The 27,487-nt window shown below is 40.6% G+C and overlaps 1 protein-coding gene across 3 annotated transcripts in view; it reads right to left on the bottom strand.

Annotated features, from left to right (window-relative positions):
* RAPH1 (Ras association (RalGDS/AF-6) and pleckstrin homology domains 1) overlaps positions 1-22,659 on the bottom strand; it is a 97,708-nt gene extending 75,049 nt beyond the window's left edge. For all 3 annotated transcript variants that reach the window (XM_032637444.1, XM_032637445.1, XM_032637446.1), the window contains exon 1: positions 22,512-22,659. The gene's annotated coding sequence lies outside the window, so the exon portion shown is untranslated. The remainder of the gene's footprint in view (positions 1-22,511) is intronic.
* Positions 22,660-27,487: the final 4,828 nt, after the last annotated feature.

Below are 27,487 nucleotides of genomic sequence, written 5' to 3'. Positions count from 1 at the left end.
TGAAATAGAAAAAGTGTTTAAAACTGCCTATCAAATAAATTTAGAACTCCAGGATAATGGTGACATTTATTCTATGGTTCTGCATTCCCAATCCCTCTGAATCCCTAACCCTGTGTGCACTTGCACAGACACACCTAGGGGAGTCTGGGAGTACACTGCTCTAGTTCGAAAAAGCAGGAAAGCAGGTGGTATCACTTCCATCTTATTATAATGAGGAAACTGAAGTTCAAAGAAAGTCTCAGAGAGAGGAAAGATTAAAAACATTTACCCAGGACTTCCCTGGTGGCGCAGTGGTTAAGAATCTGCCTGCCAATGCAGGGACATGGGTTCGAGCCCTGGTCCAGGAAGATCCCACATGCCGCGGAGTAACTAAGCCTGTGCAACACAACTACTGAGCCTGCACTCTAGAGCCCGCGAGCCACAACTACTGAAGCCCACACGCCTAGAGCCTGTGCTCCGCAACGAGAAGACACCACAATGAGAAGCCCACGTACCGCAACGAAGAGTAGCCCCCGCTCGCCACAACTACAGAAAGCCCACGCGCAGCAATGAAGACCCAATGCAGCCAAAAATAAAAAAGTTATTTTAAAAAGTAAATAAAATAAAAAACATTTACCTGTTCTTTATTAACCTCTCAACAAAATTTAAACAAAAAATTAAAATTTTATTAAAATTAAATTAAAAAAAATAAAACCCAATAACTTCACTAATCTTCCTACAACCTTAAAGAAACCAGTAACAATGCCTAACCATTATATGTTTTGGCTAAACAGCATGTGGGGTTAAAAAAAGGGGGGGGTAGGTTTCAAAGTATCAGTGATTCTCATCTCACCACATTGGCCAAATCTAATAATGGTCAGGTAGTGTTAAGTTTGGTGCACTGTTTTTGATCATAGCTAAAAGGTTCACATGACTAGAGCCATATCTACAATATACAAAAAAGAAGACATTCTTGGTTACAATTTGTCATTCCACAGATGGCTAAGTGGTGTCCTTTCTTCCATCACTGTTTCATAGGCATTCCCAGATGAAGAAAATGAACTTGATTTGGTTAAGAGCTGGGGCTCTCCAGTTATTAGATTACCTGATTTGAATACTGAATAGCTCCATGAACTTGTATTAGTCCTTTTACATCTTCCTAAACCTGTGTCCTCATTTGTAAAATCATCCCACATCCTTATGGTGAAGCATACATGAAATAATCTACATTAAAGACTACAGAGTCTGGCGTATAGGTAACATCTACTGAGGGCTTCCCATTTTCACTGTGGCCCAGCTTCTATCAATGATGTTTTCTTTACTTCTCTATTTAAGAAGGTGGTTGATGAAAACATTTAAAAGGGTTTAAACACCATTGGCAGATTTACTTAAAATCAGATTTAATAATTTGGGCATAGAAAAAAATGATAAACTGCTACAGTAGTCTTTCAGAGGCTGTCACAGGGAGGAATGCCTTTGACTTTGTTAAACCATGTCTGAAACAGATAAGCAAAATAGAAATATCTACTGTATCAAAAAGAGATCCCTTGCATTTAATCTTCACATTTGAGAGGAAAATGATCCATTTGACCATCTCCAAGATATCTGTTTAAATGATTAAAGATAATGTTCATATCAATTATACTTCAATAAAAAAATAATGTTCACAACCAATTGAGTAGAAGAGTTTCCCATCAATACAAAACATATCTAAGCGCCATCTATTTTTCAAGATCCAATTTAAGTTCACTCTTATGAAACTGCCCTGATGACTACAGCTTGTAAGTTTGTTTAAATTTCAGCTTTTTACTTACAGTCATATCACACTATTTAGCACTCTAGTACAGACTACCACTGTTTTCTGTTGATATCATATACTTTGAATATAAAGAGAGGAGGGAAGTTTCAAAATGTTAGCGAGTCCATAGGAAGGTGGTGTGGAACTGGTAAATATACGGGGAGTACAGGCAGAAGGCTTGAATCCTCTCTAATAGGTTGCCATGAAGCTTTTAAATATATGCCTTTGGTCCGTCCAGTACATTCTAATTATTGGGAGACTGGGATGGAGTCCACACATTTGTACATTTGAAATGCTCCAACGAACAGAGACAGCAGGATTAAAGATTACTTTTTAACCTTCATTCTTAAAGGCAGTGGCATTTGAATGTATCTATAACTTCCTCATCATCTGTAATGAAATTTTTTCAGATAAAAGAAGGTGGATAAAATTTTGTTCATCAGAATTTCAGCTGGGGATCAGTAAACCTACCTGATATAGTAAGATAGATGATAGTTTCCAAATGACTGCAACAATATCCCCAGTCTCATTTGCTCTTCTCACAACAATCTGCCTTAACACTCTTTTTATTGAGAGGTAAAGTCTATGTTCCTTTCCCTGGACTCTGGGGAGGACCTATGAACTATGGAGGAAGTGATGCTGAGTGACTTCGGGGACTAGATCATCAAAAGTGCTAACAGCTTCCACCTGCTGTTTCTCTTGGAAAGCTGCTGCTGGAGCCCAACATTATGCTGTGAGGAAGCCCAGGCCACAGAAGGAGGCTAAGTGTAGAAACTAGCCCACAGCTGCAGCTGAGGTCCCAGCTTCAACCACCACACAGGTAAGTGAGGAATCCTTTGAGAGGACTCCAGCTCCAGTTGCCCCTGACTGCAACTGCATGAGACATTCCCAGTGAGAACCATCTAAGCCTGGGCAACCCCCAGAACCATTTGAAATAATAATAAAACGATTGCTGCTGTCTTCAGCCACTAAGTTCTGGGGTGATCCATTGCACAGCAATAGACAACACAACACAGTGCTACTCCTTGTGAAAAATACATTGAGAGTGGGGGACTAAAGTTCTGAGAAAGCTCTACAGGATAAAAAAATGGTGGCAGGTCTGAAGAGCTGGCTGGGGAAAGTAGCCACAGATGGGGTGCAGAGGCTGTAAGATGGTAAAAGGCTACATACACATCATGTGATTTCTCCCTTGTAAACCTCCAAATGGTCAATAAAGTCACTAAATTTATGAGACCCTTGGCTCGTAAAGGAAAGCGCTTTGTGCCCACAAGGACTAGGGGCAAAGATACAGGAACAGAGAGATGAGACAATAAGGAAGTCAAGGAGAGAGAACTGGACGTTCACAGGCTAAAATACACCTAAATCATGCAGAGGGACTCCAAGTGAATTCTTAGGCTAAAAAGTTAGTTTTCTTTTTCAGTTAAAAATAGATCCAGAGTTGGGCTTCCCTGGTGGCGCAGTGGTTGAGTCTGCCGGCTGATGCAGGGGACACGGGGTCCAGGAAGATCCCACATGCCACGGAGCTGCTGGGCCCGCGAGCCGTGGCCGCTGAGCCTGCGGTCCGGAGCCTGTGCTCCGCAAGGGGAGAGGCCACAACAGTGAGAGGCCCGCGTACCGCAAAAAAAAAAAAAAAAAAAAAAAAAAAAGATCCAGAGTTGAGTTTCTTTATAATAAAAACTACCACTTTTTGGCCTTTACTTGCTTGCTTCTCACTCAGAAGACCAAAAAAACCAAAGCTTAAATATTACCATTTAAGAATAAATACTGACAGAATTCTAGGTTCACACAGAATTAAGTCTGTGTTTATCTGTACTAAAAAAGTACAGTTATTTTTCACTTAAGATTACTACTTAGCAAGAAATAATATCGTTCATCCAACAAATACTTAGTGAAATACTACTATGAGTCAGGCACTGTACAGAAAAACACAGAGAATATAGCTATTTAAAGGGTAAACATGGTCCCTGCCTTCAGGCAGTTTTATTACAATCTCCAACAGAGAACAGAACTTTTACATCTTTTATATTCTTTACTTTTAAAATTAATGTGCCTGAATCTGGGGGGGACCTTGAAGATGGCGGAAGAGTAAGACGCGGAGATCGCCTTCCTCCCCACGGATACACCAGAAATACATCCACACGTGGAACAACTCCTACAGAACTCCTACTGAAGGCTGGCAGAAGACCTCAGACCTCCCAAAAGGCAAGAAACTCCCCACGTAACTGGGTAGGGCAAAAGAAAAAACAGAGACAAAAGAATAAGGACGGCACCTGCACCAGTGGGAGGGAGCTGTGAAGGAGGAAAAGTTTCCACACACTAGGAAGCCCCTCCGCGGGCGGAGACTGCGGGAGGCAGAGGGGGGAGTTTCGGGACCGCGGAGTAGTGCACAGCGACGGGTGCGGAGGGCAAAGCGGGGAGATTCCTGCACAGAAGATCGGTGCCGACCAGCACTCACCAACCCGAGAGGCTTGCTGCTCACCCACCGGGGCGGGCGGGGCTGCGAGCTGAGGCTAAGGTTTTGGTTTTGGACGGAGCTCAGGGAGAGGACTGGGGTTGGCGGCTTGAACATAGCCTGAAGGGGTTAGTGCACCACGACTAGCCGGGAGGGAGTTCGGGGAAAAGCCTGCACCGGCCGAAGAGGCAAGAGACTTTTTCTTCCCTCTTTGTCTCCTGGTGCGCGAGGAGAGGGGTCTAAGAGCGCTGCTTAAAGGAACTCCAGAGACGGGCGCGAGCCGCGGCTAAAAGCGCGAACCCCAGAGACGGGCGCGAGCCGCGGCTGAGGGCGCGAGCCCCCCGAGACGGGCGCGAGCCGCGGCTGAAAGCGCAAACCCCAGAGACGGGCGCGAGCCGCGGCTAAAACCGCGGACCCCAGAGACGGGCGGGAGACGCTAAGGCTGCTGCTGCCGCCACCAAGGGGCCTGTGTGCGAGCACAGGTCACTCTCCACACCCCTCTTCCGCGGAGCCTGTGCAGCCCGCCACTGCCAGGTTCCCGGGATCCAGGGACAACTTCCCCGGGAGTACGCACGGCGGGTCTCAGGCTGGTGCAACATCACGCCGGCCTCTGCCGCAACGTCACGCTGCCTCTGCAGCCGCAGGCCCGCCCCGCACGTAGTGCCCCTCCTACCCCCATCCCCCAACCCCCGGCCTGAGTGAGCCGGAGGCCCCGAATCAGCGGCTCCTTTAACCCCGTCCTGTCTGAGCGAAAAAACAGACGCCCTCCAGCGACCTACACGCAGAGACAGGGCCAAATCCAAAGCTGAGCTCCTGTGAGCTGTGAGAACAAAGAAGAGAAAGGGAAATCTCTCCCAGCAGCCACAGAAGCAGCGGATTAAAGCTCCACAATCAACTTGATATACCCTGCATCTGTGGAATACCTGAATAGACAAGGAATGATCCCAAATTGAAGAGGTGGAATTTAGGAGCGAGATCTATGATTTTTTTCCCTTTTCCTCTTTTTGTGAATGTGTACGTGTATGCTTCTGTGTGAGATTCTGTCTGTATACTCTTGCTTCCACCATTTGTCCTAGGGCTCTATCCGTCCATGACTTTTTTTTAAAAATTCTTTTTCTTAATAATTAAGTTTAATTGTAATAACTTTATTATACTTTACCTTCGTTCTTTCTTTCCTTTCTTCCTTCCCTCCTTTAGACAACGAATCACCCCAAATTGAGGAGGTGGTCTCAGGGAGCAGGATTTATGATTTTTCCCCCTTTACCTCTTTTTGTGAAGGTGTATGTGTATGCTTCTGTGTAAGATTTTTTCTGTATAGCTTTGCTTCCAACATTTGTCCTAAGGTTCTATCCGTCCCTTTTTTTTTTTCCTAAATATTTTTTAATTCAATAACTATATTATACTTTATTTTATTTTTACTGTATCATCTTTCTTTCTGTCTTTTTTCCTTCTTTCCCTCCTTCCTTCCTTCCTCCCTCCCTCCCTCCCTCCCTCCTTTCTTTCCTTCTTTGCTTCTTTCTTCCTTCCTTCCTTTCCTCCTTTTCTTCTTTCTTTACTCATACTTCTACTAATTCTCCCTACTTTTTCTCCCTTTTATTCTGAGCTGTGTGGATGAAAGGCTCTTGGTGCTCCAGCCAGGAGTCAGGGCTCTGCCTCTGAGGTAGGAGAGCCAACTTCAGGACACTGGTCAACAAGAGACCTCCCAGCTCCACATAATATTAAACGGTGGAAATATCCCAGAGACCTCCATCTTAACACCAGCACCCAGCTTCACTCAACGACCAGCAAGCCACAGTGCTGGACAACCTATGCCAAACAACTAGCAAAACAGGAACACAACTCCACCCATTAGCAGAGAGGCTGCCTAAAATCATAATAAGGCCACAGACACCCCAGAACACACCACCAGACGTGAACCTGCCCACTAGAGAGACAAGATCCAGCCTCATCCAGCACAACACAGGCACTAGTCCCCTCCACCAGGAAGCCTACACAACCCACTGAAACAATCTTAGCCACTGGAGACAGACATCAAAAACAACGGGAACTACGAAAGTGCAGCCTGCAAAAAGGAGACCCCAAACACAGTAAGATAAGCAAAATGAGAAGACAGAAAAACACACAGCAGATGAAGGAGCAAGATAAAAACCCACCAGACCTAACAAATGAAGAGGAAATAGGCAATCTACCTGAAAAAGAATTCAGAATAATGATAGTAAGGATGATCCGAAATCTTGGAAGTAGAATGGACAAAATGCAAGAAACAGTTAACAAGGACCTACAAGAACTAAAGATGAAACAAGCAACGATGAACAATGCAATAAATGAAATTAAAATCACTCTAGATAGGATCAATAGCAGAATAACTGAGGCAGAAGAACGGATAAGTGACCTGGAAGATAAAGTAGTGGAAATAACTACTGCAGAGCAGAATAAAGAAAAAAGAATGAAAAGAACTGAGGACAGTCTCAGAGACCTCTGGGACAACATGAAACGCACCAACATTCGAATTATAGGGGTTCCAGAAGAAGAAGAAAGAAAGAAAGGGACTGAGAAAATATTTGAAGAGATTATAGTTGAAAACTTCCCTAATATGGGAAAGGAAATAGTTAATCAAGTCCAGGAAGCACAGAGGGTCCCATACAGGATAAATACAAGGAGAAACACGCCAAGACACATATTAATCAAACTGTCAAAAATTAAATACAAAGAAAGCATATTAAAAGCAGCAAGGGAAAAACAACAAATAACACACAAGGGAATCCCCATAAGGTTAACAGCTGATCTCTCAGCAGAAACCCTACAAGCCAGAAGGGAGTGGCAGGACATACTGAAAGTGCTGAAGGAGAATAGCCTGCAACCAAGACTACTCTACCCAGCAAGGATCTCATTCACATTTGATGGAGAAATTAAAACCTTTACAGACAAGCAAAAGCTGAGAGAGTTCAGCACCACCAAACCAGCTTTACAACAAATGCTAAAGGAACTTCTCTAGACACGAAACACAAGAGAAGGAAATGACCTATAGTAGCGAACCCAAAACAATATATAAAATGGAAATAGGAACATACATATCGATAATTACCTTAAATGTAAATGGACTAAATGCTCCCACCAAAAGACACAGATTGGCTGAATGGATACAAAAACAAGACCCTTATATATGCTGTCTACAAGAGACCCACTTCAGAACTAGAGACACATACAGACTGAAAGTAAGGGGATGGAAAAAGATATTCCATGCAAATGGAAACCAAAAGAAAGCTGGAGTAGCAATTCTCATATCAGACAAAATAGACTTTAAAATAAGGACTATTAAAAGGGACAAAGAAGGACACTACATAATGATCAAGGGATCGATCCAAGAAGAAGATATAACAATTGTAAATATTTATGCACCCAACATAGGAGCACCTCAATACATAAGGCAAATACTAACAACCATAAAAGGGGAGATCAACAGTAACACATTCATAGTAGGGGACTTTAACACCCCACTTTCACCCATGGACAGATCATCCAAAATGAAAATAAATAAGGAAACACAAGCTTTAAATGATACATTAAACAAGATGGACTTAATTGATATTTATAGGACACTCCATCCAAAAACAACAGAATACACATTTTTCTCAGGTGCTCATGGAACATTCTCCAGGATAGATCATATCTTGGGTCACAAATCAAGCCTTGGTAAATTTAAGAAAACTGAAATTGTATCAAGTATCTTTTCCGACCACAACGCCATGAGACTAGATATCAATTACAGGAAAAGATCTGTAAAAAATACAAACACATGGAGGCTAAACAATACACTACTTAATAATGAAGTGATCACTGAAGAAATCAAAGAGGAAATAAAAAAATACCTAGAAACAAATGACAATGGAGACACAACGACCCAAAACCTATGGGATGCAGCAAAAGCAGTTCTAAGGGGGAAGTTTATAGCAATACAAGCCCACCTTAAGAAGCAGGAAACATCTCGAATAAACAACCTAACCTTGCACCTCAAGCAATTAGAGAAAGAAGAACAAAAAAATCCCAAAGCTAGCAGAAGGAAAGAAATCATAAAAATCAGATCAGAAATAAATGAAAAAGAAATGAAGGAAACAATAGCAAAGATCAATAAAACTAAAAGCTGGTTCTTTGAGAAGATAAACAAAATAGATAAACCACTAGCCAGACTCATCAAGAAAAAAAGGGAGAAGACTCAAATCAATAGAATTAGAAATGAAAAAGGAGAAGTAACAACTGACACTGCAGAAATAAAAAAAATCATGAGCGATTACTACAAGCAACTCTATGCCAATAAAATGGACAATCTGGAAGAAATGGACAAATTCTTAGAAATGCACAACCTGCCAAGACTGAATCAGGAAGAAATAGAAAATATGAACAGACCAATCACAAGCACTGAAATTGAAACTGGGATTAAAAACCTTCCAACAAACAAAAGCCCAGGACCAGATGGCTTCACAGGTGAATTCTATCAAACGTTTAGAGAAGAGCTAACACCTATCCTTCTCAAACTCTTCCAAAATATAGCAGAGGGAGGAACACTCCCAAATTCCTTCTACGAAGCCACCATCACCTTGATACCAAAACCAGACAAGGATGTCACAAAGAAAGAAAACTACAGGCCAATATCACTGATGAACATAGATGCAAAAATCCTCAACAAAATACTAGCAAACAGAATCCAACAGCACATTAAAAGGATCATACACCATGATCAAGTGGGGTTTATTCCAGGAATGCAAGGATTCTTCAATATACGCAAATCTATCAATGTGATAAACCATATTAACAAATTGAAGGAGAAAAACCATATGATCATCTCAATAGATGCAGAGAAAGCTTTCGACAAAATTCAACACCCATTTATGATAAAAACCCTCCAGAAAGTAGGCATAGAGGGAACTTTCCTAAACATAATAAAAGCCATATATGACAAGCCCACAGCAAACATCATCCTCAATGGTGAAAAACTGAAAGCATTTCCACTAAGATCAGGAACAAGACAAGGTTGCCCACTCTCACCACTCTTATTCAACATAGTTTTGGAAGTTTTAGCCACAGCAATCAGAGAAGAAAAGGAAATAAAAGGAATCCAAATCGGAAAAGAAGAAGTAAAGCTGTCACTGTTTGCAGATGACATGATACTATACATAGAGAATCCTAGAGATGCTACCAGAAAACTACTAGAGCTAATCAATGAATTTGGTAAAGTAGCAGGATACAAAATTAATGCACAGAAATCTCTGGCATTCCTATATACTAATGATGAAAAATCTGAAAGTGAAATCAAGAAAACACTCCCATTTACCATTGCAACAAAAAGAATAAAATATCTAGGAATAAACCTACCTAAGGATACGAAAGACCTGTATGCAGAAAATTATAAGACACTGATGAAAGAAATTAAAGATGATACAAATAGATGGAGAGATATACCATGTTCTTGGATGGGAAGAATCAACATTGTGAAAATGACTCTACTACCCAAAGCAATCTACAGATTCAATGCAATCCCTATCAAACTACCACTGGCATTTTTCACAGAACTAGAACAAAAAATTTCGCAATTTGTATGGAAACACAAAAGACCCCGAATAGCCAAAGCAATCTTGAGAACGAAAAAAGGAGCTGGAGGAATCAGGCTCCCTGACTTCAGACTATATTACAAAGCAACAGTAATCAAGACAGTATGGTACTGGCACAAAAACAGAAAGATAGATCAGTGGAACAGGATAGAAAGCCCAGAGATAAACCCACGCACATATGGACACCTTATCTTTGATAAAGGAGGCAGGAATGTACAGTGGAGAAAGGACAGCCTCTTCAATAAATGGTGCTGGGAAAACTGGACAGGTACATGTAAAAGTATGAGATTAGATCACTCCCTAACACCATACACAAAAATAAGCTCAAAATGGATTAAAGACCTAAATGTAAGGCCAGAAACTATCAAACTCTTAGAAGAAAACATAGGAAGAACACTCTATGACATAAATCACAGCAAGATCCTTTCTGACCCACCTCCTAGAGTAATGGAAATAAAAACAAAAATAAACAAATGGGACCTAATGAAACTTCAAAGCTTTTGCACAGCAAAGGAAACCATAACCAAGACCAAAAGACAACCCTCAGAATGGGAGAAAACATTTGCAAATGAAGCAACTGACAAAGGATTAATCTCCAAAATTTACAAGCAGCTCATGCAGCTCAATAACAAAAAAACAAACAACCCCATCCAAAAATGGGCAGAAGACCTAAATAGACATTTCTCCAAAGAAGATATACAGAATGCCAACAAACACATGAAAGAATGCTCAACATCATTAATCATTAGAGAAATGCAAATCAAAACTACAATGAGATATCATCTCACACCAGTCAGAATGGCCATCATCAAAAAATCAAGAAACAATAAATGCTGGAGAGGGTGTGGAGAAAAGGGGACACTCTTGCACTGCTGGTGGGAATGTGAATTGGTTCAGCCACTGTGGAGAACAGTATGGAGGTTCCTTAAAAAACTACAAATAGAATTACCATATGACCCAGCAATCCCACTACTTGGCATATACCCTGAGAAAACCAAAATTCAAAAAGAGTCATGTACCAAAATGTTCATTGCAGCTCTATTTACAATAGCCAGGACATGGAAACAACCTAAGCGCCCATCATCGGATGAATGGATAAAGAAGATGTGGCACATATACACAATGGAATATTACTCAGCCTTAAAAAGAAATGAAATTGAGCTATTTGTAATGAGATGGATAGACCTAGAGTCTGTCATACAGAGTGAAGTAAGTCAGAAAGAAAAAGACAAATACCGTATGCTAACACATATATATGGAATTTAAGGGAAAAAAATGTCATGAAGAACCTAGGGGTAAGATAGGAATAAAGACGCAGACCTACTGGAGAACGGACTTGAGGGTATGGGGAGGGGGAGGGGTGAGTTTTGACAGGGCGAGAGAGAGTCATGGACATATACACACTAACAAACGTAGTAAGGTAGATAGCTGGGGGGAAGCAGCCGCAAGGCACAGGGATATTAGCTCGCTGCTTTGTGACAGCCTGGAAGGGTGGGATGGGGAGAGTGGGAGGGAGGGAGACGCAAGAGGGAAGACATATGGGAACATGTGTGTATGTATAGCTGATTCACTTTGTTATAAAGCAGAAACTAACACACCATTGTAAAGCAATTATACCCCAATAAAGATGTTTAAAAAAAAAAAAAAAAAATTAATGTGCCTACATGTTACAATATTTTAAACTGGAAATGTGTATTATTATACACACACAGTAGGGAAAAGGGTTAGGGAAGACAACTTTTGTAGGAATAATACATTCAGAATTTCCACAGTAAATCATTTCTACTCTTGTGTCATAAGCAATTGTCAGTTGTTGAAATGAAAAAAATTACAACTGGATATTACATTTTTACTTGACTGTACATGATTTAAAAAATTAAATGTTTCCCCAAAAAGCTCACTAGAAGTAAAATCAGTCAAGGTTCTGTGAGCCAAATAATCATCTAAATTATCTACACAGATGTCACAACATAAGAGTTAATGCATCTTAGGCAATTCTCCAATATCAGTCTTATAGCCAGGGCAGATAATACTTCTTTAGACAAAACAATTATACCCCACTGTGAATAAACATAAACAACAATGCTTTTATTCAAAACTCTTTAAAAGTTTTAATGTGTGATTAGAAAACATTTCTTAATGGATATCTGAAAGAATACAATTTCCAAGGATAAAAAGTTTCACTGAATACACTACAGAACCTTGTGCTCCCATCCTAATAACAATATCTCTAAAAACATACTAAAGAAAAAAATATCCATTTCGTACTCATCAAGTTGGCAAAAACAGTAAGTCTGATAAAACCAGGGGGCAGGGAGGATGTGGAGCAATGAGAACATTGCCGGTCGGGACATGTACTCCCCACCACTTTGGAGAGCCTTCTGGAGATTATGCACCTTATGATCCTGCAATACCACTTCTAAGTGCCCAAATACGTAAGATACAAGCACCAGGAGAAATGTAAAAGGATGTTCACTGTGGCATCCTATCTATCTAACTAACCCCCCTCAAAAGAGGAATGGAAAAACTGGCTTATTCTGATAAAAAGAATGAACTGGATCTACAAGAACCAGTACTAATAATTTCAAACCACACAGTTGAGTAAAATATGCAAATTTTAGAAGAAGATATAATTTATTGTTTCTATAAAATTCAAAAGCACAGACAGTAATAAGTAAAACTTTATGGACACACATTTGTTAAATGCGCTAAAATATGCACCAGAATAACACAAATTGTTATCTGGGGAGGATTTTTGTTATATCTGTTACTTCTCCTTCAACAAATTATTTGAAGCAAAATATAAACAATTGATTACTCCTGGTGATGAGTATGTAGATGTCTATCATATCTTACACTTCAGTTTAAAACTTTTCTGACTTTAAAACAATGTTAGAAAGACATTAAAAATACGGACAAAGATTGTGAACAAGTATGCTCATTAAAGCCAAATATTAAACACACACACACACACACACACACACACACACACACACACACACGGGGAGGGGGAAAGGCAACTAAATATCCCACAAGAAAAGAAAAACTGAGTAAATTCAAGTGTGTTTTATTGTCCATCCTGGATTATAATGCAGATGTTGTAAATTATTCATAAAGCATTTAATGCATGGGAAAATGCTAGTGATATAAGCATTTAAATGAAAGAAGAACTAAATTATGCATACGATAATGAGCTATATAAACAGGCATGTGCAAGCACACACACACACACACACGAGAAAATATACCAAAAATTTTAACTGTAATCAGTTCTGGGTGGTAGGATTATGTTTTATTTTCTTCTTTATCCATTTCTGAGAGTTGCATATTTCCATTAGTATTATTAATGAAAGGGGGAAGAAAAGGCAAACTACAAAATGCAAACTCCTCTGGTAAGAACTAATGCCCCAATTAAACTGATAAGATTCTGTTTTACTTCTGATTCTAAAAATACTAGGCTATGCTAATAAAGATAAGTCTCTTTAAATATTAATATCTACAACCATACAAGTCAAAAGAATTATGCCAATAACTATAAAGCTGTAAGCTTCTGCTTTAATGTTTCTAAAGATATGTTTCAGTCTCCTCTATTTGAGGCACTGTCACATCAGAACAGGTGGTCCCTTCATCTATGCATTAGATAAAGGTTATCAAATGGAAAATCTCCATACCAAACCTTTACTTATAAAAATAAGCTTGTGTAAAGTATGATTTGGCCATAAAAAAAAAAGATACAAATAGGACAGCAAGCAGTGTTTATTCTATGCCAAGTGAAAAATGTAAAATACTGCTGAGAGAAATTAGAGATCTAAATAAATGGACAGATATACCATGTTAATGGATTGGAAGATACTATATTATTATAAGCCAATTTTCCCCATATTGACTAGGTTTCCGATTTAATTATAACACTCCTGGTGTATATCCCAATATCTAATTCTAAAATTTATATGGAAAGGCAAGTGACCTAAAATAGTCAAAACAATCTGCAAAAAGAACTTGGGGGATATCCTCTACCTTGACTTCTTACTCACTATAAGGCTAAGTAATCAAGACAATGTAATTCTAGCAAAAGAAGAGAGAATTACATCAATGTAACAGAATGGAGAGTACAGAAATAGACGCACACTTATTGTCAAATATTTTCAACGAAGATTTCAAAGGAGGAAAGGAAAGGGGGCCTTCCTCAGCTTTACTGAGATATAATTGACAAAAATGGAAAGCACTTTTTTTTTTTAAATAAATGATGCTGGAACAAATGGATATTGTATAAACATGGGATGGGGGGTGGGGTTCGACCTCTACATCACACCATAAACAAAATGAATTACAGACTGAAATGTGAAAACTATAATCATAATGCTCCTAGGAAAAAACATAGGGAGATATCTTTGCAACTTTAGTGTGGGCCAAGATTTATTAGGACAAAGAAATCACTAACCATAAAAGGAAATATTGATCATTTTGATGAAGTGCAATATCAAAACTTCTGCTATCTGAAATACACCACTAAAAAATAAACAGGGAAGCCACAGACTAAGAAAAAACATTCACAGGGCTTCCCTGGTGGCGCAGTGGTTGAGAGTCCGCCTGCCGGTGCAGGGGACACGGGTTTGTGCCCTGGTCCGGGAAGATCCCACATGCCGTGGAGCGGCTGGGCCCGTGAGCCATGGCCGCTGAGCCTGCGTGTCCGGAGCCTGTGCTCCGCAACGGGAGAGGCCACAACAGTGAGAGGCCCACGTACCGCAAAAAAAAAAAAAAAAAGAAAAGAAATAAAGAATGCACCTTTTTGTAAATTGCTACAAGAGACTGGTGTTCCAGGGAAGACATATTCTTACAGTAAATGATTTCCTTTATAGAAACAATATTTTATGGAAAAACTGTATTATCTAATCCTTCATGAAGCAGCTGCTTTGACCTCAACAAAAGAAAGTTGGGGCAGGGGAAGTAAGGTTTAACCTCAAATGCAACTACTGCAGCAAAAGACAAGCTGATGCAGAAACAGCACCAAGTGTTACAGAATGTTGCTGATGTAGTTGAGGAGTGACCAGTTAAATATTTTATACCAAACAGGTTTACTGGTTGTCTCATGGCAAAGTATTTTAAAAGAGTTGTCAAATTTAAAGATGAGTTAAGCATTTATCTTTCACACACACACAAAGTCTAAATTTGCTGACTTTCTGTGATCAGTGACGGTTAGCAGTATGCTACCTAGCAGTTGTTTTTAAAAACAAAAACATAGTTAATCTACGTGTACCTTAAAGGTAAATGAAGCATTTTTTTAGTAAGAAAATAACTGTATTTCAAAAGAAGTCAATGTGTGTCATCTTGAATACTCATACCTGCACACTCTAAACATAGAAAAACCATTTTCTAATTCTTTAAGTGCCTTCCATACATAGTTTCTCTGGATTTTGAATACATTTATTAAAAACATATAAATGCAAATCCTCACATTGGTTTGCACAGAAAGGGCAAACTTTGCTAGCCAAATCTGCATAATTGATGGACAGAAATTCAACAATGAGTATCTCCATTTAGAAAGTATAGCCAAAGAGGCAGTTATTCTTTTGGGGTACGTGTCCCTGCATGAGCTGCCTTTTAGCTAAGACAAGCATTAAAACCAAGTACCAAAATAAACAAAGTTAAGATCCAGACTTTGGAATTTCTGTATTACTAAGCAGTACAAACCAAGATTTTTCAAACATAATGCACTGTATTCATTACGCTTGCTTTAAAAAACAAATATTTATTTTAAAAACTTAGGGTAAACAAAAAGGTTTTTGAGCCATTACTAACATTTATAAAGAACTCTATTCACAGATAAAGAGGATCACTGATTCCCTTCACAAGTCTCTAAAGTCATTTGTTACATTATAAAATAAACCAAATAAGGCGAGAAAGAATTGTTCTTTATAAATAAAATAAACATTATTAGATTTTTATGGATCCTTTCAGGAGATGTAACACCAACCATAAAGAATTCTTCAAATGATGGCTTTCATTAAAATATTTATTTATTTATTTAGGGCTGTGTTGGGTCTTCGTTGCTGCATGCGGGCTTTCTCTAGTTGCAGCGAGCGAGGGCTACTCTTCGTTGCGGTGTGCAGGCTTCTCATTGCGGTGGCTTCTCTTGTTGCGGATCGTGGGCTCTAGGCACAGGGGCTTTTCAGTAGTTGTGGCACACGGGCTCAGTAGTTGTGGCTCCTGGGCTCTAGAGCGCAGGCTCAGTAGTTGTGGCACACGGGCTTAGTTGCTCCGCAGCATGTGGCATCTTCCCGGACCAGGGCTTGAACCCGTGTCCCGTGCATTGGCAGGCGGATTCTTAACCACTGCGCCACCATGGAAGTCCTCATTAAAACCGTTTTTATTGCACTTCTATTATATTTGGGACTGAGAGACTTCAGATGAGTAAAACTAGATCCAATACTCCAGAATCGGGGATTTAAGACAGTATACAATTATTTACAATACAGGGAAAATCAAGTAAGGTCTAGAGGAATGAAGAGGAAGGCAATGAATTCTACTTAGTATCAAACAGCTTCACAAAGGTGTGTGGCAATGGAACTGGGACTCAAAGGATGAGTAGAATTTTGACCAGAAAAATTAGGGAAAATAAACTATGCTTGGAACCATGGATAGAGGCACGTACAGTCTGGGATACATAAAGAATATATTGTATTTTCAAGTCACACTGCTAGTTATTTTGCTGTACTGACTTAGCTAACACTCTTCTTCAAACATATCAAACTTAGTAAGATCATTCTAAAAGTGATTTCCAAAAAAGCATTCAATTTTCAAGTACAATTTAAAAACTGTACTTACTATTGTAATTCTACAATATTTGGGCCTATTCAATATGTTCACAGTTCTAATTTTCTCCAGATTTCACCATTCTTCACCAGGGGGCTTACATTTTTAGTGCTACACAAATGACAAGACATCAATTATGGGCCACGCAATCTTGCTTTTCTTCTCATGTAAAGGGATGACTTGTCGCTTCTTTTCCAAGCCTAACAAACACCAGTCCCTTCTGTTTCTTTTTACACTCTGCTCCCTTAAATTACATTCTCTACTGATTCCTTGTATCCTGCACTTAAACTAGTATCCCCTCTATTTTGGAGGGGAGATATACCTATTTCTTTGATTTCTCCATTATGTGTAGCTCTGCCTAAAGCAGAGTAACAATATATATTTTATGAATAGCAGAACATATGCTTTTTAAAAAGTCAATTTATAAGTTATGAGTGATGTTTTTGTTTTGTTTTGTTTTTTTGCGGTACGCGGGCCTCTCACTGTTGCGGCCTCTCCCGTTGCGGAGCGCAGGCTCCGGACGCGCAGGCTCAGCGGCCATGGCTCACGGGCCCAGCCGCTCTGCGGCATGTAGGATCTTCCCAGACAGGGGCATGAACCCGTGTCCCCTGCATCGGCAGGCGGACTCTCAACCACTGCGCCACCAGGGAAGCCCTGAGTGATGTATTTTAAGACATCTGCCCCAAAGTGTGGTAAATACTATATCTTAAAATGACAGTGATTAAGAGCACAGGATGAAGTGTAGACATCATATAATCTGAGGGGTTTCTAATATTTCACAACAAAACCTTTCCAGAAGAAATCTTACGCAGCATGGCAAATATATATAACTGCAAAAGCACTGCTAATACCATTTTATGTTCAAATATAATTTATTAAAAACTCAAAGAGACAAATGAGGGTTAGAGATGTTAGTCTTGACACCTAAACAACCCATTTATTTCTGTAAAGTTTTGTTTTTATTTTACTCAGATAAGTAGTTGCAAGTAGGTAGCAGCGCTTGTTTTCTTAGTAGCTTTTAATGGTTTGTTTTGCAGTCTCAGGGTATGTTTCAATTAAATTGATTTGAGAAAATTTTTAAATAAGAATTTTCTTCTTTCAAAATGAGTTAGTAACAATATCTAAAAACTGCTTACAAGGCAAACAAGAAAAACCTAAAACTTGCAATGAGCTATAAAACATCTATACTGTAACATGGTATCAGGACTCAGTGTTACATGTTCATTTGTTACTAAACAAATTGACTTACACAGGATGAGTATACCCCCAAAGGAATGGGCTTGAGTCTTGCCTGTCATTTAACCAAACGCAGTTTATATGCCATAGTAATGTACTATTTAGACAATTCTATATGAATAGACATGCACAGGACTGAATTTTTAAAAAACTTAACTGCAAACTACAACTTTCCTTACCCATTTAAAATTCACAAATAATCAGAGATAGTAAAAGCTTCATTCTAAGGAATGCTTCCCCCCCCCAATTAAGCAGGTGTAACCAATGCAGCACTACTGTTTTCAATGTGAGAAAATTTTATATATATGTACAAGAGGGTGCCAAGACCATTCAATGTGGAAAGGACAGTTCTTTCAAAAATGGTGCTGGAAAAACTGGATATCCACAACCAAAAGGATGAAGTTGTACCCTTACCTAAAACCATATGCAAGTATTAACTCAAAATGGGTCAAAGAGCTAAATATAATAGCGAAAACTATAAAGCTCTTCGAAGAAAACACAGGGGAAAAGCTTCATGATGTTGGATTTGGCAATGATTTCCTGGACACCAAAAGCACAGGCAACAAAAGAAAAAATAGATCAAGTGGACATCATTAAAATGAAAAACTTTTATACATCAAAGGACACTATGAACAGAGTAAAAAGGCAACCCACAGAATAAGAGAATATATTTGTAAATCATGGATCTGAGATTAATATCTAGAGTATATAAAGAATTGCCACAACTCAACAACAGCAAAACAACCCGATCTTTTAAATTGGCAAAGGACTTGGATAGACATTTCTACAAAGAAGATACACAAATGGCCAACAAGTACATGAAAAGATGCTCCACATCCCTAATCATTAGAAAAATACAAATCGATACCACTTCACACTCATTAGGATGGCTATTATCAAAAACACAGAAAATGACAAGTGTTGAGGTGAGGATGTGGAGAAACTGAAACCCTTGTGCTGACTGCAGCTGCAAATGTGTAAAATGCTGCAGCTGCTGTAGAAAATGGTGTGGCAGTTCCTCAAAAATCCAACACAGAACTACCATATGATCCAGCAATTCCACTTCTGGGTATATACCCAAATGAAGTGAAAGCAGGGACCTGAGTAGATATGTGTACACCAATGTTCAGAGCAGTATTACAACAGCTAAGAGGTGGAAACAACCAAATGTCCATCTACAGATGAATAAACAAAATGTGGTATATACACAATGAAATATTACTCAGCCTTAAAAAGTAATTAAATTCTGATTCATGCTGCAACATGGATGAATCTTAAAGGTACTGTGCTACAGGGAGATCAGCTCAGGGCTTTGTGACCACCTAGAGGGGTGGGATAGGGAGGGTGGGAGGGAGATGCAAGAGGGAGGGGATATGGGGATATATGTATACGTATAGCTGATTCACTTTATAAAGCAGAAACTAACACACCATTGTAAAGCAATTATACTCCAATAAAGATGTTAAGAAAAATAATAAAATAAAATAAAAGGTTTAATTATGCCCCCCCAAAATAAAAATAAATTTGATATTCAAAAAAAAGATACCGTGCTAAGTGAAATAAGCCAGATAAAAAGCAAAAACAAATATTGCATGATCCCATTTATATGAAGTATCTACAGTAGTCAAAATCACAGAGACAAAGTAGAAAAGTGGTTACCAGGGGCCAGAGGGAAAGGGGGTGGGAAGTTAATGTTTAATGGGTAGAGTTTCAGTTTGAGAGGATGAAAAAGTTCTAGAGATGGACAGTGATGATGGCTGCACAACTATGTGAATGTACTTAATACCACTGAACTGTACAATTAAAAATGGTTAAAATGGTAAATTTTATGTTGTATATTTTACCACAATAAAAAAAAATTGCGTGTTATTTATTATGGTGGCAATATAGGAATGTAGTTAAGAACACAAGCTTAAGAGTTATGCTGCCTGCTTTCAAACCCAGCTCTGCCACTTTATAGCTCTGTAGTCTGTGCCTGTTTTTTCACATATTAACAGAACCTACATCACAGGATTATAGCAAGGATGAAATAAGTCAATACATGTAAAGCACTTAAAATAGTGCATCTCAAAAAGTAGTTGCTTTTTATTATTCTGGGTTTAAAACACAATTTTAATGCAATTAAACTCAAACACCTGGAGAACCTCTGAAAGTCCTATTCAGAGTTCTAGAGTTCAGTAAAACACAGATTGAAAACCAGTGATTTAACCCAAATTTCTCACTTTATAGGTAAAGGAATTGAGAGTCCAAGAAAAGTGATTTGCTTGAGGTCATATATCTTGTTTTGCTAATATTAATTTTCCTAAAATAAGTGTTTGAGATCAACAATACTAATGTTGACATTCAACTACTTCAGAACCAAGGCAAAGTCATGAGATTTTATAATGTGTGTCCAAGTATCTGTGAATAATATTGTGATAGCCATCCACCATGCTCATCTAATAAATAATTATGCATGGGATGGGAACCAAAAGGTAGCAAAACCAAAAGAAAAGCCATTTTAATTCTTTTCAAAGACAAGACAATGGTTAAAAACACCTCTTCCGAAAATTAAGTGTTAAAATATTTGTGAAAACAAACAATACTGATCAAGAGTGAGACACACCCAATATGTGCCCACTGCTCCATATCTTTCAGCCAGTTACTCACTATATAATCTTAGTAAGACCTCTGACTGACATATCAGCGGCTTTTTCTGCCAAATAGAACTATTATTCATCACAAGGAACTAGCTACAAATAATTCTTTATTAAATTCAAACAGGAGAGAGAAGCAGTCCAAATACCACAAAATGTCTTATCCAAAAAATCATGTATTAAGCTTTGTAGACATTTCTGTACTTACTTGAATATACTAAATCTGGTTTCTGGTAAATTCACAACACAGAAAGCAAAATAACAGAGACAATCTTTGAAGGTCAGACTCAACAAGAGCTAAAAAGCCTTTGAGTGTCTCTAATTTTGCCCTTCCCCCATTGCTGTTCCTCAATTCCTCCACCTCTACTAGGAATGTCCTCACCCTGCCCATCTACATCAGCTGAAATCCTACCCATCCTTAAAGGTTCCACTTAAATGCCACAGCTTCCATGAATTTTCCCCCAGTGCTCCCAATTTAGAATTATTCCCTCGCCTCTTCACTTCCCCATTTTGCACCTCTCCTTCAACATTTTATTATATAATGCATTGCATTACAATTACCTACATTCACGTCTCCCACCTTCCCCCAAGAAAATCTCAGGAGCAGTAGGATAGAGAGAAAAGGAATTAACATTTGTTAAAAACGCCGTGGTGCCCTGCAAGGTGCTAGGCATTTTGCATACATTATCTCATTTAATCCTTTGACAGCCATCTCGGGAGGTAAGCAGGTGGTCTTAATTATTCCCATTTTACTGATAGAGAACCGTACTGTTGAGAGTTCAACAGCTTATCCAACGTCACACTACCAGCCAATTCCAGTGCTTACGGCGCCCCTGGTTTCCCCTGGCTTCAAAGAGCTCTTTCCATCGCTATACGCTGCACTCTTGTTCACTTTATATCCCCCACCCTGCCTAACAGATAGTAGGTATTCCATAAATACTTGCTGAATTTAATATTCCTACGGACTCACTACCACCATTTTAATAACCCCATCACGCCCCATCCCTAGCCGGTTGGTTACCTTTACTGTCCCTTTACCGCGGACTTCACACACAGAGGCAGCTCTCCACATCACCAAGACAAATGCTGCCGACAACACCAACCCTTATCTGGAGGCTAAGTGAACCGTTCAATTCGCTCAGATTTCCCCAATTGCCCTTCCCACAGAATATATGAGATACACACAAACAAGTCACATTTGATGTAACGCTTACACCCTTCCCCAAAGCTCTTATTTCATACTAAGCCACGTCTTCATGCTTACAAGCAATGACTTACACGGTTTCCAGTTCACACCGCGGGGACACCCTAAGACTCCGCCTGAATTATTAACCACATCTTTCAAACCATCTTAAAACGAAGGCATCCTAATGCTATTACACTGCCTTCCTTCTCACCCCCTCCCCCCCGCATGAACTGCAGTTTGGATTTCCGGCGGGAATGCAAACAGACGCAGAAGAGATGGGCTCAAAAGCAATGGAGCAATTACTCAGCCTGCTTAATTAGAAAGAAGACACAGAAGGTGCCCCGCCTTCCTAAATCTCTGCACTGAACTCATTTACGAAAGATGGGGAGCATTGAAACCCGGGGAACCCCAGACACCGAATCACTGGTTTCTGTGGCTAGTCGGGGGAATAGTCCTTTCCTTCCCGCGGTCCCGGGCCACCAGTCCCCGGTGCCGGGTCGGAGAAGCCCAACCGCACCCTCCCCAGGCGGCCCTGCATCTCATTGTCTCCCTCTGTCGCGGCCCCCAGGGGCGCAGGGTCCAGCCCAGGCCCTGCCGACCCCCAAACACCGGCCGGCCGCCTGACGGGCAAGGTCCGACCAGTCCCGGCCCCGACCTCGGCCGCGGCCGCGACCCGCCCCAGGCTCGGCCGTCCGCACCGCGCCCGGATGGCGGGGCCGGGCGCCGGGAAAATGGAGGCGGGAGCGACGGCAGCGCTTCCCAACCCTGCGCCCGGCCGGGCCCGAGAGCGAGGCTGAGCACTCACCGTGGCAACGGCTCGGTCCTCCGGCGGGCCCGGCTCCGGGGCGGCCCCGGGCTGGGCAGCCGCCGCTCGCGCTCGTCCAGCCGCCGCCGCCGCCGCCTCCTCCTCCCCAGGCGCGGCGCTCCTTCTCCGGAGACGCCGCGAGGGTCCGCAGCTCCCGCGCCGCGCGCTCCGTGACTGACTGACCGACCGACCGCTCTGGCAGCGGCGGCGGGGGCTGGGCGGAGCGCGCGGCGGGCGGGGCGGCCGCAGCGCCCAGCGGCTGCGGATCCGAAAGCAGCCGCGTCCGGCCGAGACGCAGAAGGCGGGGCTGACGGCCGGGCGGCCGCCGGGCAGACCGACTGGAGTCCGACCGCTCGCTCCCCCCCCACTCCCGCCCGCCACCCGCCACCCGCCACCCGCCACTCACTTCCGGCGCAGGCAGCCGAGCCCGCCCCTCCCGGGCGCCCGCCGTCCGCGACCCCTGGCCCGCCAGGCTCACCCCCAGCCCCAGGCGCCGACCGCACCCAGCGGGGGCCGTCCGCGCTCCGCCTTTCCTCAGCGCGTCCCTGGGAACCGCCTCCAGTTACCAGTGAATCGGAGAATGAATGAGTGAGGGAGGGAAATTACGGTGCTGTTCCACCCCTGCTCGCTTTTCCTTGGAAGCAGGTCCAGCGGCCTCTCTCCGAGGGCCCTGGGACACAGTGAAGCCTTGAGCACGTCTATCAAGGACTTGTATGCGTGCACCTTCCTGCTGGAGTATTCCAGGACTCCAGCAACCCTCAGATTGGGGCCTTAAGCACTTAAACTGACCGTTGTTGCAGTGTGAGGCCTTTTTTAGGAAATCACATTCTGGCCAATGACTCTCTCTGCAGTTTCATGCACTATTTTAGGAAGCTTTTAGAAATTGGACATTTCAATTATCTTCGATTACTTTTTAGCTTTGCAATTTGCTTATCTTGCGTTCTTAATTTCTGTCACACACACACACCCCTTATTGAAATGGTTTAGGAGTAAGGTGATAGATAGCACCTTTATTCTTTATCACCAAGCTCTAAGTTACTCAGATGCTGCTTAATTTGATGTAGGCTTGACTTGGACTTAAATTTTAATTTATATCTTTATTTTGACCTTCTAAAGTTGATCAAAGGAAGAAAAAACTAGAATTAAATCATTTTTGCCTGGCTACATGCAAAGCAAATTTGTTGACAGCATTGAAACAATTAACAAATCCGGAGTGTGACCTGAAATTTGTTGCAGTGAATATTCCTTTTCCATGTCTTCCCATCTGCTTTCTAAGTAAGAGTATCTGTATCTGGAATTTTCACAAAAAATTTACTGTACATTTTTGAGATCCTGGCTCCCTTTCTAAGAACCAGAGTGTTCATTTCTCTGTCCTGGGGCCAAATCCTGGATTGGTTAATTACATTCCTTCTTTCAGATATTCTTGAGGACTTTGAAGTGGTTTGGTCTCTCTTGCACAATCTGTTCCAAACTGGTACATAATCTGTTTCAAACTGGTATTTAGAACCATACAATACAGTTACTAGTTGCATTTCACACTTGAGATATCTGTACTTTAGAAACGTAACTGCAGTTTTGTATTTTAAGTCTAGAAAGCGCTTTAATGTTCTTGTGTAGAATAATGTTATCTCATATAAATGAAAATGCTGCTGCTGACCAATTCCTATAGCCTTCTGTTCCTTTCTTGTGGAATTCATCATTCATTACCTCTAATTATAATTATTTCAATAAATTATGATCTTTTCTAATGAATGTAATACAATAGTTTATTCATCCTTATATCTGCCATAATGTCTAGCATAGTACCTTGCACAATAAATTAACAAAAGCTTTAAACATTTTAAGTGATAATTCATACAAATGTGTCTATAGCTTCTCACCCTGTATCCCTCATGACCAGGTTTGTTGGAATTATACATACCTGAGTGCAAAACATAGTAACTCCGTATTCTCATCAAATTCTATATAACAAGGCTGTGTGATAACTGCACAGGGAAGATATTCACTTCATCGAAACCTTTAAAAAATAGACCATTGAGTGTTTTTATTTATTTATTTATTTATTTAATTTATTTATTTATTTGGCTGTGTTGGGTCTTCATTGCTACCCATGTGCTTTATCTAGTTGCGGTGATCGGGGGCTACTCTTCCTTGCGGTGCGCGGACTTCTCATTGCGTTGCCTTCCCTTGCTGCAGAGCACGGGCTCTAGGCACGCGGGCTTCAGTAGTTGTGGCACACAGGCTCAGTAGTTGTGGCTTGTGGGCTCTAGAACACAGGCTCAGTAATTGTGGTGCACGGCCTTAGTTGCTCCATGGCATGTGGGATCTTCTCGGACCAGGGCTCGAACCCGTGTCCCCTGCATTGGCAGGCGGATTCTTAACCACTGCACCACCAGGGAAGCTAACTCTCTCTCCTCTCAGTGCTCAGGTTGGTCAAGGCTAATTAGAAAACAGTCACCTTCAGCCATTGAGAAAAGTGAGCAGGTTCTCATCAGTTCCTTTAAACCATAAAATCATTCATTTATTTAACAAGGGTTTATTGAGCTTCAACTAAGGCCTAGGAATGCAAAGGCAAGAAACACAAGACAAGATGGTTCCTGCCCTCAAAAAGTGCACCGTGTAGTGAGTAAAGGTGGCAAAGAAATCACAATTGGAATATGGAGTCCATTCCCAGGTCGGAAAGCCTCCCTCGGGAGAGGGGATTCTTAAACTGAATGTTCAGGGACAGAGAGGAGCTAGCCAGGTGAAGAAGGAGAAAACAGGCATTCCAGACAAGGGCAGGTACAGAGGCACCAAAGAGCACCATGCCTTGGAGGCTCTGCATGTAGTTCCATTTTGTAAGGATGCGTACAGAGAAGGGTCAAAGTGGTGGGCGGAAAAGGTAGAAGGATCTCATCAACAAAGGGGCTCATGTGCTAAACTAAGGAGTTTGAACTTGATACTTTGGGAAATATAATAATAAATAATACAAAAAACTTTGGAGTATTTTAATTAATAAATAAAAATAAAATCTTTGCAGTATTTTAAGCCCTACCTGGGTTTGTGTTTTGGAGACCAGGGAAACCAGACTGGGGGCAAGAGTAAACTAGGAGGTGATGGCAACAGCCCAGAAGAGACATGTCGCCAGTCTCCATAAAAGCAGAGGCAGTGAAATGGGGAGGAGGGACTAGATGGGAGAAATAATAAGGAGGTGGAATCCACAGGATTTGATATATGATTGGATATGAGGGAGTGAATAAGAAGGAGACACTTGGGATGACCCTCAGGATTCTGGTTTGGGAGACAGACTGGATGGCAGTGGTGGCTTTCGCTGAAATGAAGACCCCAGAAGGAAGAGCAGGTTTCAGGGGACTGGCTGAATACCTGTATGAGAAAGAGTAGTAACATACATCCAGGCATCTCAAAGGATCTTAATCCATCATTTACCAAAGCATGTTCTTTGGAATTGTAGTTTCACAGGATTTTAGTAGGTGTGATTCCAAAAAAGTAACAATTCCCTTTAATCAAATAAATGAGAAATGTTAAAGTTCGACAGGTTTCTAAACGAGAGGGGTTTTCAGTAGTTTTACTATGTTAATATGAACTGTGAATTTCTAAGAGGTAACTGTCAGCTTAGAAATCCGCAGCGTTTCCCAAATGCATTAGACCATGAAACGCTGTTTTCAATGGAATATCTCATAGGACATGTGTTCCATAGAACACACCATGGGGAATGCTGACCTAAGCCAGATTCTTGGTTTATAGTAGAGAAGACTATGGACCCTCGAGCTGAAGTGGCTTGCCTAAAGTTAAATAGGCATTGCTGGAAGATACTGGGTTAGAATCCATATCTTCTGACCCCACTCACATGTTCTTTGCACTGCATAATGCTTTATAAGCTACAAACACATTCCAGTACCTTCAACCAAGCCTGGAGAGAAAGATACTATAAAAGAATTATAAGATATATCCATTTAAATGAAGTTTCAAATCAGTAATTTTTAAAGCTATGCTAATTTTGAATGATTACTACTCTACGTAAGATGAAAAGATTTGTACATTGGAAAAAGTGGAGCCAATTATTACCTTAGTATGATCTTTCTGATAATTCAGCAGGAGCCTTGTAGAATGAAATCACCTAACAATAAATAGGACATCCATCTATCTGCACTAGCCCTGAGGTAGCTTTAAATAAAACGAACTTTCACAAATGGGTAGAAATATTAAAACTCTCCCCAGAAACTTTAGTGTTGATTTCCCCAGCTTCATACTGAAGGAAAGGACAGGTTCTAAAATATGCTGAGACTATGAAAATCCACACGAGGTTTTGACTTCCTCTCTGGCACAATTTCCCTGATTCTTAAAACTCTAGATGGATGGGAAGGTTTTTATATCCTAATTTCACAGTCCTATTTCCCAGAGGAGAAGTTTTAGTACTTCCTATTCTTAGAAAAATGAGATGAATTGTTTGTTCCCAAGAGACTTCTTAGAACGATAGGACAGCTTTCATTTTAAGAGTAGTTTCTATAGACATTACCTTTGAAACTAGTTATCACTGTCTTAATTTATGATTCAGTAATTCGTATTTGTTTCATTTCTAAATGCTATATTAATTTATAGTAGGCAGACCAAGGACCATCAAAATCATAATGAATAATTTTTTACTTAAATCAGTAGTTATAAGTAGTGGGAAGAACACTACTTATTAATTAATATATCAGAACTCTTTCCTTAGTGTCCACTGTGTCCCCAGCTCTGTTGAATCACTTTAAGGAGTACTAGAGAAATATAAGAAATAGTCTCTGATTTTCTAAAATGACCCCACCCATTATTGGCGAGGATGAAAAGAAACACACTCTCATATCCTGCAGGTGGGAATATAAACTGTTACAACCTTTTTCTGGAGGGTAGTTTAACACTAGATAAAATACTTTAAAATGTGCATCTCTTTGATCAAACAGTTTCTCTTCTATGAGTTTATTCCAAGGAGTAAGAAT

The sequence above is a fragment of the Phocoena sinus genome, chromosome 7 (genome assembly GCF_008692025.1).
Source record: "Phocoena sinus isolate mPhoSin1 chromosome 7, mPhoSin1.pri, whole genome shotgun sequence".
NCBI lineage: Eukaryota > Metazoa > Chordata > Mammalia > Artiodactyla > Phocoenidae > Phocoena > Phocoena sinus.
This window is presented reverse-complemented; position numbering and strand designations above follow the sequence as displayed.